Source organism: Colius striatus, chromosome 2 (assembly GCF_028858725.1).
Source record: "Colius striatus isolate bColStr4 chromosome 2, bColStr4.1.hap1, whole genome shotgun sequence".
Taxonomy (NCBI): domain Eukaryota; kingdom Metazoa; phylum Chordata; class Aves; order Coliiformes; family Coliidae; genus Colius; species Colius striatus.
In genome coordinates this window covers 47654031-47669125 of record NC_084760.1, presented here as the reverse complement: position 1 = coordinate 47669125, position 15095 = coordinate 47654031, and the positions used below count along the sequence as shown (strand labels likewise).

The following is a 15095-nucleotide window of genomic DNA, read 5'->3' as shown; positions in this document are numbered from 1 at the left end:
GTAGGTGAAAGGTGTAGGTGTGGGTGCAGAGTGCGGGCGCAGGGTGCATGGTGTAGGTGCAGGATGCAGGTCAGGTTGCGGGTGTGGGTGTATAGTGTGGGTGCAGAGTGCAAGTGCAGGATGTGTGTGCAGGATGCGGGTTTAAGTGCAGGATGCAGGGTTCAGGGTGCAGGATGCAGTGTGCGGGTGCAGGTGCAGGATTTAAGGTGCAGATGTGGGGCGCATTCAGCAGGATTTAGGGTGCAGGTGCAGGATTTAGGGTGCAGGCTTAGGTTGCAGGGTGCAGGGTTAGGATGCAGGGTGCAGGGTGCGGGGCGCAATCAGGCAGGCGCAGCTGCGGGTGCGGGCAGGGGCTGCGGAGGAGGCAGCAGCCCCGGCACCTGTTGCTATGGCAAACGCTGCATTAGCCATGGCCGAGGCTGCTGTTGCCTTTGGCACCGGAGCTGCAATTTGTTTCTAGAGCTTTCCAGCCGCAGCCCGCGCAGCCAGCAGGGCGGGGGGCCGAGGGGCTACCGGGGGGCTACCGGGGCCACTACAGCAGCAACGTGCCACGTGACACCTCCCTCCTTGCCCCGGGGCTGTGGCGCTGCTGGCCTAGGGGGCTGCCTGGGGGGCTGGGGGGAGCCCCACACAGGTTTGCAGCCTCCCCTGGCCCTGCAGCGGCCGCCGCTGGGGGCACGGGGACTCCCGGGGGCTCAGGGTGTTGGGTGGGGGACGGAGGGGGGCCGAGGGGTGTGGGAGGGAGCAGGGTCGCTCTAGCAATCAGGTCCGGGCAGGCTGCAGGCAGGGGGTGGGCAAGGACAGGTCAGATGTTGTGCGGGGAAGGAGGGGCATGCGGGATGGGGCTGTGGGGGGGTGCTAGGTGCAGGATGGGATCTGCGGGTGTGGGATGGGGCTGTGGGATGAGGCTGTGGATAGCGGATGGGACCTGAGAGTGTTGGATGGAGGTGTGAGATGCAGGATAGGGGTACAGGATGAGAGGGTGGGATGTGCGATGGGGTTGTGGGATGCAGGATGGGGGGGTGGGATGCAGGATGGGCAGAATAGGGCTGAGGGTGCAGTGGGAAAGTGGGCCTTCTCTCTCCTCCACCAGCTCAGAGATACCCAGGGAAGACCTGTCCCTGTCCCCACCAGCCCCTTCGCCTCTCCCCTTAAGAGCTCCTTCACCCCCGTCACGCACGGCCCTGCGCTGCCGCCCCCTGCCCTGCGGTGCCCTTGGGTGAGGGGTCGGGATTGGCCCCGAGCACCCCAATGCTGCTTCCTCAAGCACCCGTGTGGCAGATGCTGTGCCACCGGCACCGTGGAACGCTGTTGGGCACAGCATGGCATTCGACGTGGCACTGTCTGGCATCTCGGCCCCGCGCCCCTTCTTCCCGGGGTGCTGCCCGTGGGGCCGCGGCCCTGTTCCCGCCATGCAGTGCCCCGGCTATGGGCACGGGAGGACACGGGCCGCGGTGAAGTACCCGCGGACACCCCGGCAGCAACGGCACATCCGCGGCACGGGCACTCCAGCCCGTCCCGGGGTCTCCCCGTGCCCAGGGGCGCTGCGGATGCCGATGTCTCCAGTGCCTGGAGGGTCCCTGCCTGCCCTGACCCACTGCGTTTTCTCCACGGACCCGCAGCCCTACAAATTAGCTCGGTGGCCCCCAGCCCCCCAGTCCAGTCCGATCGCACCGGGGTCCCTCCGGCGGGCCCCGGAGAGCGGGCGAGCCGCACCCCCCCCGCCGCTGCCCGCGACCCGCCCCGCTTGGCGCTGCCGAAGGGGCAGCTCCCGGCGCTTTGATTTGCTTCCAGCAAACATGGTCTCCAAATGCACTAAAAATAGTTGGGCTGCGTACAAACCCCGCGGCAGCCCCGGCCCGGCGGCCGCCGAACAAAGACGGGGAGGCGCGGGGGGGTGGTGGTGGGGGGAGAAACCGGCGACCCTGGCTGCCTCTCGCACTCCCGGCCCCGTCGCGGCACCGCGGCGGTTACGGCCACGGCCACGGTCCCCGGCGCCGGCCCCGCTCCCCGCACTCTTACCGGGCCGAGGCTCGCCCACGGCGGCGGGACGGGCTGGGACGGGACGGGGGCTGCGGTGCTGTGCCCCGCGTTAGGCCGCCACGACCCTCCTCCTCCCGTAGCGCCGGGGCATCCCCTCGCCGATGCGGCTTCGGCGGCGGCGGCGGCGGCAGTGGGATAAACCCTGGTCCGGCGCTCGCCGCCGAGACGCGAGGAGGGTCTCGCCGCTCTCCCTCCTGCCTTCCCTCCCTATTTAAGCGCTCGGGGTTGACCTTCGGGGCTGACGGGGAGCGGGGGAACCGGCAGCCCCAGCCCGCGCCGCGCCGCTCCCGCACGGCGGGGCCCCGGCGAGTCACGCTCGCGGCGCGGCAGAGGCGTTGCAAAGTAGGTTACCTGCGACGGACGGACGGACGGGCGGACGGACGGAGGGATGAGACACACACCGCTGACACCAAAAAAAAAAAGCCCAAAACCCACCCCAAAAAACCGCCTTTTCTTTTTATATTTCGGGCCCCGGCCGGCGCCCGCAGCCGCCGCGACGCAGCCGCGAACCTGCGGAAACCCAAACGGCCATTTTAGGTGATGGCGAGTGGGGTCCCCGACAGCTCCCCCCGCTCCCCGCGCCGGTGGCGGGTGAGACCGTCACCGCAGCCCCCCTACCCCCGCTCCTGTCCTAACGCGACCTCGCGTGCGGCGTGTGTGCCCCCACTCCCCCGCGCTGACACCCACCGCGTTCGGACGGGGCCCCTCGTGCGTCCCCACGGCTGCCGGCACACGAGGGACCCCGTCCAAACGCCTCTCTCCCGTGACAAGTGCCGCAGCGCATTATTATTGTTGTTGTCACTTTGAGTCACCGCCACCCCCGGGGCAGCTCCTCCTCCTCTTCCTCCTCCTCCTCCTCCCTCCTCCTCCTCCCCAGCGCCGGGGAAGAAGTTCAGGATTGACTCAGAGGGGATGGGAGCTGGCGGCCGTGAGTCACCCCCACCCCCTGCGCCCCGCTCCCCTGACTCACGGCGAGGTGCTCCCCCCCACCCCCGCCCCCCGCGCCGTGGGTGCCGCTGGCAGAGGCAACCAGGGATGGGCTGTGTGTCCCCCCGGGGAGCCGAGAGGCGGCAGCTTCCCTGCGACTGCCTCTGACAGATGGTTGCGCCGAAAAACCACCACGGCAGGCAAAGCCTCGACCTCATCCCCCCTAATTATCACTTACGAGCAAAATATTTGGCCAGGCTGCTCCGCGGTGCACGTAGCGGGCAGGGAAGCGGCCGCCCAGCCGGCCACACGTGCCACTGCTCGTGCCGCAGCTCCTGCCCCAGCCGCAGCCTCCCACAACCTGCTGCCAGGCCCCACGGGGCTTTGGAGGGGCCAAGGCAGCACTGATGGCCACGGCGTGCTCACAGCAGGAGCCCTCTGCTCCCCAAAACAGGCCCTGGGCAGAGAGGGGCACTCCAGGCTGGTTCGCACCACTGAACTGGCCGCACATGGCACCCCAGGGAGTGATGGATGGCCCTACACCCCAGGGACTGATGCACAACCCTGTGCTGCACCCTGAGGAGCCATGCATGGCTCCCTGCACCTCGGGGAGCAATGTATGACCCCATGCTGTACCCTGAAGGGTGATGCATGGTCCTGCACCCTGGGGAGTGATGCACAGCCCCATGCTGTGCTCCAGGGGGTGATGCATGGCCCTACACTGCACACCAAGGAATGATGTCTGGCCCTGCACTGCACCCTGAGGAGGAATGCACAGCCCTGCTACCCTGGGGGGCACCGTGCTGCCCTGTGCAGCTCAGCTACCTCACGAGCAAACTAAAACCCTCCTGAGGGCAGGGATTGGACAACGCTGCCCTCGCGCCACTGTGCAGACACTGGCACTGGCACACGGGGCCACTCTGCAGGTGCAGCCCTGGTGGGGCTCAGGAAGGAGCCGCGGTTCGACGCTCGCAGCTCATCGAGGGGAAAAAAAGGGCCAGAAGATGACGTGAGCACGGCAAGCGAGCAGCAATATGGGCAGAGACCCGGGTACCACGGGAACCCTCCAGCTGGCAAGAAGCAGGGCCTGGAACTGCGCTCCAAACCGGTAACCAGGTATGGGTTTGAACTGGGAAGGGCGGTTAACCGCGGGAACAGGCCCAAGCGGCGGCGGCACGTTCCCGCGCGTGCCGAGCCCTGCGGCAGCAGTGTGGTGGGGAAGTGGGACGGCAGCTCCTGGCTCCAGCTGCCAGCTCTGGCGAGTTTGGCACCGTGAGTCCCTGCCCCGTGCTGCAGCAGCAGCTCCCGCAAGAGCTCAGATGGCATCAAACATCCAAACCAACCCTTGGCCTCGAGGGCACGCGGGTCCATGAACAAACTGTCGACACCTCTGGCCTCGCAGAACCGCATGCCCTAACACTGCTGGCTCCTCCCATGGAGCCAGAGCCACCAGGCCATGTGGCACATGCACATGCGTGTCCTGGGCACACATACACATGTGCCAGCAGCTACCTGGCAAGCCCATGTGCCTTCCCTCTGGGTGCTGCACAGTGCCACACACTCACTACAGCATGGCCTGGCCCACCTGGCGCGGACAGTGCCCGTGGGAAACAGGGCTGTGCAGATGTGCAGTCTTAAAAATACCTGCATGAAAACCACCACCTGAAGGTCCCCGAGTGGCTGTGCTGGTGGCACCACCGGTGGATCTCAAGTATGGCTATTGCCTGTGCCCGGCAGCTTGGCGGTTGTGCGGGCAGCCAGGTGAAGGCCTGAGCTGTGGCCTTGCTGAGCCACTGCTGTGCAGGCACCGGCATCCTGCCTTTCCTCAAGAGATGGTGGGCACTGCATTTCACGAGAAGAGGCTCCTGCGAGGAAGTTTCAAGCTGAGTCAGCATGCAAAGGCCAGTGCGGGCACGGGAGCTGCCAGGAGCAGCCACCAGGGAATGAACGACAACATCCACTGCCCTCAGGCTATGAGAGATTCGCTGGGGACTGCTCCGGGTGCCTGTCTCAGTCCATGTGGGTGTCCCCAGGCGGGTGTCCCTGTCCCAGCATGGCACAGCTAGGCAGCCTACGGGTGCCTGCCACAGCGCGCTCGGTGCAGCAAACGCCACGAGTCCCGAACGCCAATCCCGTGGTGACACCGTCTACGTCACACAAAGGGAAGAAATAAAGAAAGAGGAACTGAGTGAAGAGGAAAATTTCATTTGCCCACAGGTTCGCGCACACGAACACGCCGAAAAGCGGGAGGGGGAGGCAGAATAAACGAGAGAGGGGCTGCGGGCCGGGAGTGGGCGGCCGGCGGGGCTGAGAGCTGGCAGCCGTGCCGTGGCGGGCCTGTGCCCCGCGCCCCCTTCCCCGCCTGCGGCTGCAGCGCTTCTGGTCGCCGCCGGGGAAAGCGGGGGGGGGGGGAGGAGAGGCGGGGGGGGTATTATTGGCTGTAAAAAAGAAAACTTTCGACAGGCGGCAGCCGGCCCGGGCCCCCCCCGCCCCCGGGGCGGCTCTGCGGCGGCTGCCCGAGGGAGGGCAGCACCGGCCCGGGGGCTGCGGACACCGACCCCGCACCAGGCGCGCACGGGCACCCCCCGGGCAGCCCCGGCGGGGGTCCTGCCCTAGGGTTCCGCAGTGCCGGGCGCCGGGCCGGGGCAGCGGGCGGTGACAGCCCCCGGGCGGCCCCGCAGCGGGAGCGGGCCGGGGCCCCGCGCTGCCCTTCAGCCGCCCGGCGCGGCGCTCAAGGACACGGCGGGGGCCGGGCCCGCCGGGCCGGGCCGCGCCGCCGTCACCCTCTGCCCGCCAAGCGGGGTCGGGCCGGGAGCTGGGGCGGCGGCGGCGGCGGCCGGGGGGGGCCGAGGCGGGCTCAGCCCGGCGGGTGGCGGCCCGGCCGCTGCCATGTTTTCCTGCTCGGCGTTGCGTCCCCCGGCCCGGCCCGGCCTCGCCGCAACCCCCGCCCGCCGCCGCGATGCCCCCGGGCCGTGGGGAGCGGGTGACCGGGCGTGAGGGGACGCACGGACCGAAGCGGACGAGGGCTGCGGGCCGCCCACCAGACTCTGCGGGCCGGGCCGCGACGAGCCGAACCGAACCGAACAGCAGCGAACTGAACCGAATCGAACCGAGCGGTGCCGAACCGATCACGAGCGATACCGAACCGAGCCGAGCGGTGCCGAACCGAGCCGAGTCTCTCCGAGCCGAGGCCCAGGGGTGCCGAGTCCGGGGCGCCCCGTCCCGGGGGTCCGCGGGGGCCAACTATGTCCGCGCCGTCGCGGGGCCGTTACCTGGGCCGGTGCGGGCCCGGCGCGCCGTGCCGAGCCGTGCCAGCCGTGCCGAGCCGTGCCGAGCCGCCGCCGCCGCTGCGCTGCCCGGCGAGGCCTCCTCCCGCAGCGCCGCCGCCTCCACTGCAGCACCGAGCCGCCCGCCCGCCCGCCCGCCGCGCGGTCCTAGCGCCCGCCGGGCGCGCTCAGCGCAGCACAGCCCCGCCGGGCCGGGCCGGGCCGGGCCGCGCCGGGACACGGCAGCGGCGGCGGCGGCAGGACGGGCGCTGCTGGGGCAGGACGGGCAGCCTTCGGCCCTCTCGAGCCGTGCCAAGCCGTGCCGTGCCAAGCCGACATGTACTGTGCCAAGCCGTGCTGTGCCAAGACGTGCTGTGCCAAGCTGCGCTGTGCCGTGCCAAGCTGAGTCGTGCCGAGCCATACCGTGCCAAACCGTATTGTGCCAATCTGTGCTGTGTTGTGCTGTGACAAGCTGTGCTGTGCTGAGCTGTACCGTGTCAAGCCAAGCCAGGCACAGCCAAGGGCTGTGCGGTGTCAAGCCATACTGGGCTGGACCGGGCCAAGCTGTGCCAAACTGATCTGGGCTGAGGCAGTGCCCGGCTGAGCCAGGCCAGTGCTGACCATGTGCTGCTGAGCCAGGCCAGGCCATGGTGTGCCAACCCACTCAGGGCCAAGCCATGCCAGACTGAGCTGAGGTACACTGCACTGTGCCAATCAGTGGGCCCAAACCTCCCTGAGATGGGTGAGATTCGAGCTGTGCCAGGCCATGCTGAGCAGTGGCATGTCAAGCCAGGCAATACCAACCCACGCCCCGCAGTGCCAGGCCATGCAATGTTGAGCCGAGCAGTGCCATGCCCAGCTGAGGCCATTCACAACCCCAGGTGTGCCATGCAGTGCCACACGTGCTGCGCTGAGCTATGTGTACCAGGCTGAGTTGTGCCATGTAATGTCAGACTATAAAGACTTCTGCCAGGCCAAGTGGTTTCATGCCAGATCGGTTCACACAGGTCCATGCAGTAGCATGCAGTGTCAGCTGGAGCAGTGCCATGCCAAGCAGTGCCAGGCACTGCTATACAGGGCAGTGCCAAGCTGGGCCAAGCAGTGCTGTGCCATGCAGTACAGCACAGCATTGTGTCATGCCATACAGCTCTGAGCCATCCTGAGTTGTGCCATATGGTGCCTAACTGTGCCAAGCTGTGCACTATCATGCTGAGCCATACTGTACCAAACTGTGCTGTACCAAGCCATGCTGTGCTGAGCTGGGCCTAAGGATGGAAACTATGTCCACCTGTGCACTGCCATGCTGAAGCAAGCCATGCTGGGCAGTGATGAGCTGTGCTGTGCAGTAGTGAGCTGTGCTATGCAGTGCACACCTGTGCCATATGGTACCAAGCTGTGCCATGCAGTGCCATGCAGCACTGAGCTGTCCCATGACATGCTCTGGGAACCTGTGCTATGGTTGGCACTGTGCATTCTGCAATGCTCAGGCACAGAACCACCCTACAGCAATGCACAACAGTGCCCCATGGTGCGAACCCTTGCTGCACTCCCTCTCCTCTGCCCAGCCGAGCCGAGGGCACCCCTGGCCCCATCCCATGCTTCCTCCCTTCTCCCTGTGCCTATGTGCCCTCAGTGGCCACAGAGGCTGTGACCTGAACTGCCAGGCACTGCCAGGATGTCTCCAGGAGCTTCTGCTTGCTGGGCACCCCTGTGCCACACAGCTCACACCAGTTCCATGCTGGGGGGGGGGCTGAATGGTGACCCACTGATCCTGAGGCCAAGTGGGGACTGGAGTGTCCTTGGCACACCTTCCCCTTCCCAGCATTTGCATGCCAGTGCCACAAAAGGGTCAGAGCCTGGCAATGGGTGCCCATATGCCTCAAAGCCTCCAAAAGCAGAGGGGAACCCAAAAGACGTGGCATTTCGGACGAGTCTTGTGATGTGTAAACATGCTGGAGGGTGCTAAGAGCCAGGCACTGCTGTGCCCACACTGGGTGGGGCTGCACGCTGAAGCCAGGAAAGCCAGGGTGAGCTCAGGGGGCACCAGTCTACCCCAGGGAGCTCCTGGGTGCCCAGGGCGGCAGACAGGTGGCCACAGCCCCTGTCACAGGCATGCTGGGCTGTGCTGATGCGGCCCTGCTCCTGCCCCAGGCCGTGCCACTGCCAAGTCCCATGAGGAGCCCTTCCCGGTGGGGCCTCCGCTTGCCTTCAGTGCTGGAAGGTGCTGGGTGCACACGGGGGCACTGTAAAATAAGGCATTAATTAATAATCATAATTAATGTTACATTCCCCTGGCTTAATAGGCCGTCTCCTCCACTGCTGCAGGGGAAGGCTGTTCCTCCTTCCTCCCTCCTGCTCTCTCTGCTCTCTGGCAGGAGCCTTTGTGCGGGTGCCAGTGTTGCAGGCTGCAGGTGCCCACCGGCCCAATGCCATGGCCAAGCCCAGTGAACCATCCTCTTCTTCAGGCATCTCCCTGCGCAGAGCTGGTAGTGGCATTGTGGTGCTCACAGCAGCAGAACTGGCTTGTGTGTTTGAGCCAGTTCTTGGGTGCTCACCAGACTGGGACTGGGATCAGCCCCACCAAACCCTGCAGGGCTGGCAGCAGCAGTGACTGTGAATGGCTGCATCAACCATAGCATGGCCCTGGTGCTGTGTTGGGATTGCCCTGTGGTGCTGCTGCCAGAGTTGGGCTGGGGTGCCATGGGCACTTGGTCCTGCCCTTGGGCCACAGCAACCCCAGGCAACGCTCCAGGCTGGGGCAGAGGGGCTGGAAAGCTGCCCACAGGGAAAGGGCCTGGGGGGTTGGTGCCAGCAGCTGAAGATGAGGCAGCAGTGTGCCCAGGTGGGCAAGAAGGGCAGTGGCACCCTGGCTTGTATCAGCAGTGGTGTGGCAGCAGGCCCAGGGCAGTGGCCGTCCCCTGTGCTGGGCCCTGGTGAGGCCGCAGCTCGAGTGCTGTGTTCAGTGTTGGGCCCCTCACTGCCAGAGGGACACTGAGGGGCCGCAGCGTGTCCAGAGCCGGGCAGCGGAGCTGGGGAAGGGGCTGGAGCACAAGTGTGCTGGGGAGGGGCTGAGGGCCCTGGGGGTGTTCAGCCTGGACAACAGGAGCCTGAGGGGAGACAGCACCACTCTCTGCAACTCCCTGACAGGAGGCTGTAGTGAGATGGGAATTGGTCTCTTCTCTCAAGTAATGACTGATAGGACAAGAGGAAATGGCCTCAAGTTGCCCCAGGGGAGGTTTGGATTGGAGATTGGGAAGAACTTTTTCCCTGAGAGGGTTGTCAGCCCCTGTCCCAGGCTGCCCAGGGAGCTGGTAGAGTCCCCATCCCTGGAGCTATTGCAAAGCTGTGCAGCTGAGGTGCTGAGGGACATGGGTCAGTGGTGGACTTGGCAGTATGAGGGGAGGAGCTTAAAGGTCTTTTCCAACTGTAATGATTCTCTGATTCTCTGATTCTCTCATTCTATGGCATGAGGAATGCCTGGAGTGAGCAGCTCCAGCTTGCTCTGCCAGGATCCTTGGCTTCCTTTACCCCAGGGCACAGGTACCAAGCCTCACCGTGCTCTCCCTGCACACTCCCGTTGAATGCCGCCACAACTCAGCTCCATCAAACCCATTTCTCCCATTGCCCACTGTGCTATGGGCTGCCCCACTGTGTCAGCACTGCCCCACACGGATTGTGCTGGAGCAAGCACATGCTGTGGTGCCAGCAGCTGCCATCACTCCCTTCTGGCAGCTCTCCTCTGACATGCTGCTGTTGAGCTGTGGAGCCTTCGTTCTCCAAGCTGGTGTGGCTGCAGTGTTTTCCATAACCCGAAGCTGCAGCCTAATGGCAGTGCTGCCAGCACCCCCACCCTCACACCTGGCACAGCCACGCTGGCACCCGCACCTCCCTGTGCCTCGTGCCACAGCACCGCGAGTGACTATGCCGGTGGCACTGGCCGGCAGCCAGCCCGGCTGCAGCCTGGGCACGCTCTGCTCCCTTGCAGCACGTGCTGCCCACACCACTTCAACCGGCAGCGCTGCCGATGGCACGGGGCACAAGCAGCCCCGGCACAGAGACCTGACACAGCACTGACACCGTAGGGAGACCTGCTGGTGGGTGCATCAGGGTGCAGGATATGTATGTAGGTATGGCTGGTGTAGGGACCACTGTGTGTAGGTATCACTGTGTGTAGGTGTCACTGACAGCCTCTCGCTGTTGTGAGGCTTTGCCCTTATTGCCGCACTGTGCTGCTCAGCTGCTGCGTGCTGTGTGCCAATGCTCCTCTCCGGTGAGGCATCACTGGCGGCTCTGCCACCACTTCTGCGTTTGCTGAGCACCGTTCTCAGCAAAGGGAAAGCTCCGGCGATGGGCACCTTAGCACGGCACCTCTGGCACAGGTCTGACAGCGTGGCTGCGGCACACTCGCCCTCTCATTGCCACACAGGCACCATCACTCACCAAAGGCCTGGCCCAGCTGCCAAAAAACAGTAGGTTCACTGGTGGGGAGGAAGGTGGTTTTGGCAGTGGGGCAGCCTCAGTATAGGGGAAGCAGCATTTGCCAGTGAGAGAGGGAGGGAAAATGGAACGGGGGTGCTGGAAACTGGGCAACAGTGAGGGGATGGCACTGGGAATGTAAGTGCATGGAGAACTGGTGAAATCCCAGCAGAGAGTCCTACTGCTGGCAGAGACACGCGGCTGGTAGCCTCTGCCGCTCTGGTGAGGGAGTGGTGAGTGGCTCAGCAAAAGAGGAGGAGGAGGATAGCCACAGACTGTCCATACTTCTGTGCCAGGTTCTGGCATCTCTCTGCTCTGATGCAGTGGCCATCCTGCCCCTTGGCGCTTCTGGCAGCTCCCTGCCCCTCCACACTCCATACCCCCAGGGAATTTGCATAAACCCTCAATGATCCTTTGCATGCCCAGCTGGCCTTGTGGCTGGGATGGCCCAGGCTGTGCCCTTTGCCATGCCAAGAGGCACCCATGGCCCTTGGAACCACTCAGCCACTGGCATTCGGCTTTGCCAGCCAGCTTGCAAACCTTGTAACCAACCTTGGACTCAAGAATCACGGAATCATAGAATGGTAGGTGTGGGAAGGGTGCTGCAGAGCTCATCCAGCCCAACCCCCTATTCAAGCAGGTTCCCCTTGATCAGGGGGCACAGAAATATGTCCAGGTGGATTTGGAAACCTCCTGAGAAGGAGCCTTCACACCCTCCCTGGGCAGCCTGGGCCAGGGCTCCCTCACCTCAACACCAAACAAGTTTCTCCTCCTGTGCCACTGGCACTTGCTGGGTTCCAGCTTGTGCCCCTTACCCCTTCTCCTGGCACTGGCCACCACAGAAAAAACTATCACTCCATCCTCTCCATATCCACCTTGTCTTGACTTGTAAGTGTTAATGAGATCCTTCCTCAGCCTTCTTCTCCAGGCTCAACAGCCCCAGGTCCCACAGCCACACCTCCACCAGGCAGCTCCGTTTTTCGCTAATAGGTGCAATTACCCTCAGCTTAAATCTCTGCATGACAGGGAGGTCAGAGGCTGGGGGAGGGCAACAGCTCCCAGCATGGTGTTTCCCACCAGCCATAAATCTCCCATCCCTTAGTCAGTGCAGGGGCCGGCTGGGCTCTGATCTGCTACCAGTCCCTCTGCTTTCCCAGCTTATTTGCCACACAGGGCACTGGCTGCCCATCCTGAAGCTGCCATAGAGGTGAGATGAGGGTGCACGGGGTACCCCCACACTGAGCAGCCACCCACTCTGGCAGCTTGGCTTCATCACCGAGAGGAGCAGTGGTACCACGTCCCAGGGCTGGGTGCATCCCTCCCATGGGCACTATTGCCAGACCCTCTGGTGAGCTACTGGTAGGGTGCAGTGAGTGATGTGCTGCGAGGAGTGTTGGTGGGGAGATGCCCCTGGGATGAGGCAGAGCCGCTGCAGTGGAGCTCCACCAGCCCAGCCACTATGCTGGTGGTGCCTCCTGTTGTTGCCTGTGCCCCACAGGTCCCCCCGCCCCCACCGTGGGGGTATTTGCCCTGTTTTGGAGTCCCTCTGATCGTGCCCAGCACTCTCATGCTAAGCAAAGCCCAAGAGCCTCACACTGGGGATGGGGCCCACCCCATGAATCCAGTCCCCCTAACAACTGTAGAGATGCAGGCATGTTGCTGCCATGGCCAGAGGGACACTGAGGGACACTAAGGGACCCCAAAGGACACAAATGTGATGCCATCATGTCCAGAGGGACCCCAAGGGACTCCGAGGGATGCAGGTGTAATGCCACCATGACCAGAAGGACTTGTCCTGACCTTTCCAGGACCAATGGCTCCTCACTCTGTAATGGCCACCAAATTTTTGCACAAGCCTGCAGAAATGACTGATGATGCCAACATCCCAGAGCATGGCCAGGAGTGGCTGGGATGGACGATGCATGCCCTGGCCCCTTGCATGGTTGCCCCTGACCCAGCATTGTTCGTGGGAGAGGGATGCTGGAAGGGGCTTGGAGACATCCTTTGTGGCTGCAGTGACGCCATGTCCCCTGCATCACGTCTCAATGTGCCACTGGATTTTGTGCCACCCCTCAGCATGTCCCAGTCCCCACTAGGGCAGCAGGTGTTGGACATAGGAGTTGCAGAGGATCTGGGGGCACCGGTAGCACTGGGAGCACACAGCAGTGGCCCCTCCACAGGGGATACACACATTGGGGTGTACGTCTGTGTGCCATGTCCGTGTGCCACAGGTAAGTGCTGCGGAGTGCACCGGGAGCCCACGGAAGGGCTGGGATACGCACCCTGCCAAGCTCACCGGCACCTGCGGCTGCAGCCACACTGTCCCGCCTCTGGCACTGTGTTTGCCCAAGGATTGCTTACTGATAACTGGTGCTTGGCTTTCCCCTTGCTCCTCCTTAAGTCATGGGTGGGAGTGTGGAGTGGGGAGGAGAGCAGGGGAGGAAGGGCAGGGGAAGGGCGCAGGTCACATCAACGGCTTGGAGCAGAGCAACGGAATTGCGTCCCCAGTGATGAATGGGGGCTGAGTGGCTGCTGTGGCCCGGAGAGGCTGTTAAATGGTGCAAAAGTGGAGCAGCCCTGGATCTGGGGTCAGGAGTGGACACAGGGCCCCTGACCCAGTGTGAGAGGAGGCTGAGTACCCCCAACCCTGCCCTATGTCTGGGGGGTCCACACTGAGGACTGCCCGGGGGAGGCAGCTGTGGGAGTCTGTGGGGCCAGAGCTGGCCTTGCCCCGCTCGCTACATTGGGGCAGCAGCCCCCAGCACCAGCACTCACATGACCGCCTGCCCACCACATGGGCCCCATGGAGAGGAGGGCACTGCATGTCCCATTGCCCCCTGAGCAGGGCCCAGAAGAGGTCCTAGGCATGGAGATGGGTGCATGGACCCCAGTCCTGGCCTGGCGTTGGCTATCTGTGAGCACCATGTGGGACACAGGGCATTGCTGGGGAGGTCCCATGGGCTGTGCCGCTATGCTGGAGTGTGGCAGCAGTGGTGGGTACTATGGGTGGCAGGCTGGGGCTTTTCCTGGTGCCGACTGGGGAGAGCCTGGCAAGGGGCACCTAAGTCAGCCTGGCTGTGGGCTCATGGGTCTCTGGGGTCTCCCTGGGGCACAAGGGGTCCTCAAGGGGCTCCATGGGGCTGAGCCCACGTGCTGCCTGGTGCTGAGTAGGAGCTGATCCCCTCCATCCTGGGTCTGGGGGCAATTGGATTAACTGGTGGCCCATGGCTTGGATGGACGTATCAAGAGGAACCACATCCAGTTTGCAGATGACACGAAGCTGTGCAGGAGCGTAGATGTGTATGAGGGCAGGAAGGCTCCTCAGAGGGCCCTGGCCAGGCTGGAGTGATGGGCCAAGGGCAATGGGATGAGATTTAACAAGGCCAAGGGCTGGGTCTTGCCTTTGTACCACAGCAACCCTAGGAAACGCTCCAGGCTGGGGCAGAGGGGCTGGAAAGCTGCCCACAGGGAAAAGGCCTGGGAGGTTGGTGCCAGCGGCTGAAGATGAGGCAGCAGCATGCCCAGGTGGGCAAGAAGGCCAGTGGCACCCTGGCTTGTATGAGCAGTGGTGTGGCAGCAGGCCCAGGGCAGTGGCCGTCCCCTGTGCTGGGCCCTGGTGAGGCCGCAGCTCGAGTGCTGTGTTCAGTGTTGGGCCCCTCACTGCCAGAGGGACACTGAGGGGCCGCAGCGTGTCCAGAGCCGGGCAGTGTAGCTGAGGTACTGAGGGACAAGGGTTAGTGATGGGTTTGGCAGTGTGAGTTGAGTGGTTGGACTCCAGCTTAAGTGTCTTTTCCAATGGAAATAATTCCATGATTCTAAATCTGGCCACTGCTGGGACTTGGGTGCTGCTGCACACACGGCCATTGCCAATGGGTCCCTCCACTTTGTTCCCACCAGCCAGCAGCTGTCAAGAGCGCTGGGGATGGACTGACACGGTGGCTTGCTGTCCCCAAGGGATGGCTGGTAGGGTGTGGATGGGCAAGTATCTGGGGATAAAAGGGGGAAACGAGGCAAAAATTCCTCCCCATACACAGGACAATGTCCCATGTGCTCTGGTGCTCTTTGGGTCTGGAAAGTGCTGTTGGGAGTGGGAATGCAGCTGCTGCCCCTGGGGGGGCAGCTATGGGCAATGACATGTGGTTGTTTAGGGCAATGAGGTTGCTGACTCCAAGGCCCCCACTGAGGAGAGATGTGGGGAACAGTTGGGGCTGGTGGAAAGAACATAGGTAGCACTGGCACCACAAACTGTTTTGTTCCCCAGGTGGTCCTGGGTGCTGCTAATGGTGTTGGGGGGTAGAGCACCTGCTGCTCCCTCCCTGAACATATATCTAGGATGGGAAGGGTGCCTAGCAGCACCAGCCATGCCCGTGCCATCCTGGGCTG

At 63.8% G+C, this 15095-nt stretch overlaps 1 protein-coding gene across 3 annotated transcripts in view; it reads right to left on the bottom strand.

The window, feature by feature from the left end:
- DNMT3A (DNA methyltransferase 3 alpha) overlaps positions 1-6330 on the bottom strand; it is a 41138-nt gene extending 34808 nt beyond the window's left edge. For all 3 annotated transcript variants that reach the window (XM_061990301.1, XM_061990304.1, XM_061990302.1), the window contains exon 1: positions 6243-6330. The gene's annotated coding sequence lies outside the window, so the exon portion shown is untranslated. The remainder of the gene's footprint in view (positions 1-6242) is intronic.
- Positions 6331-15095: the final 8765 nt, after the last annotated feature.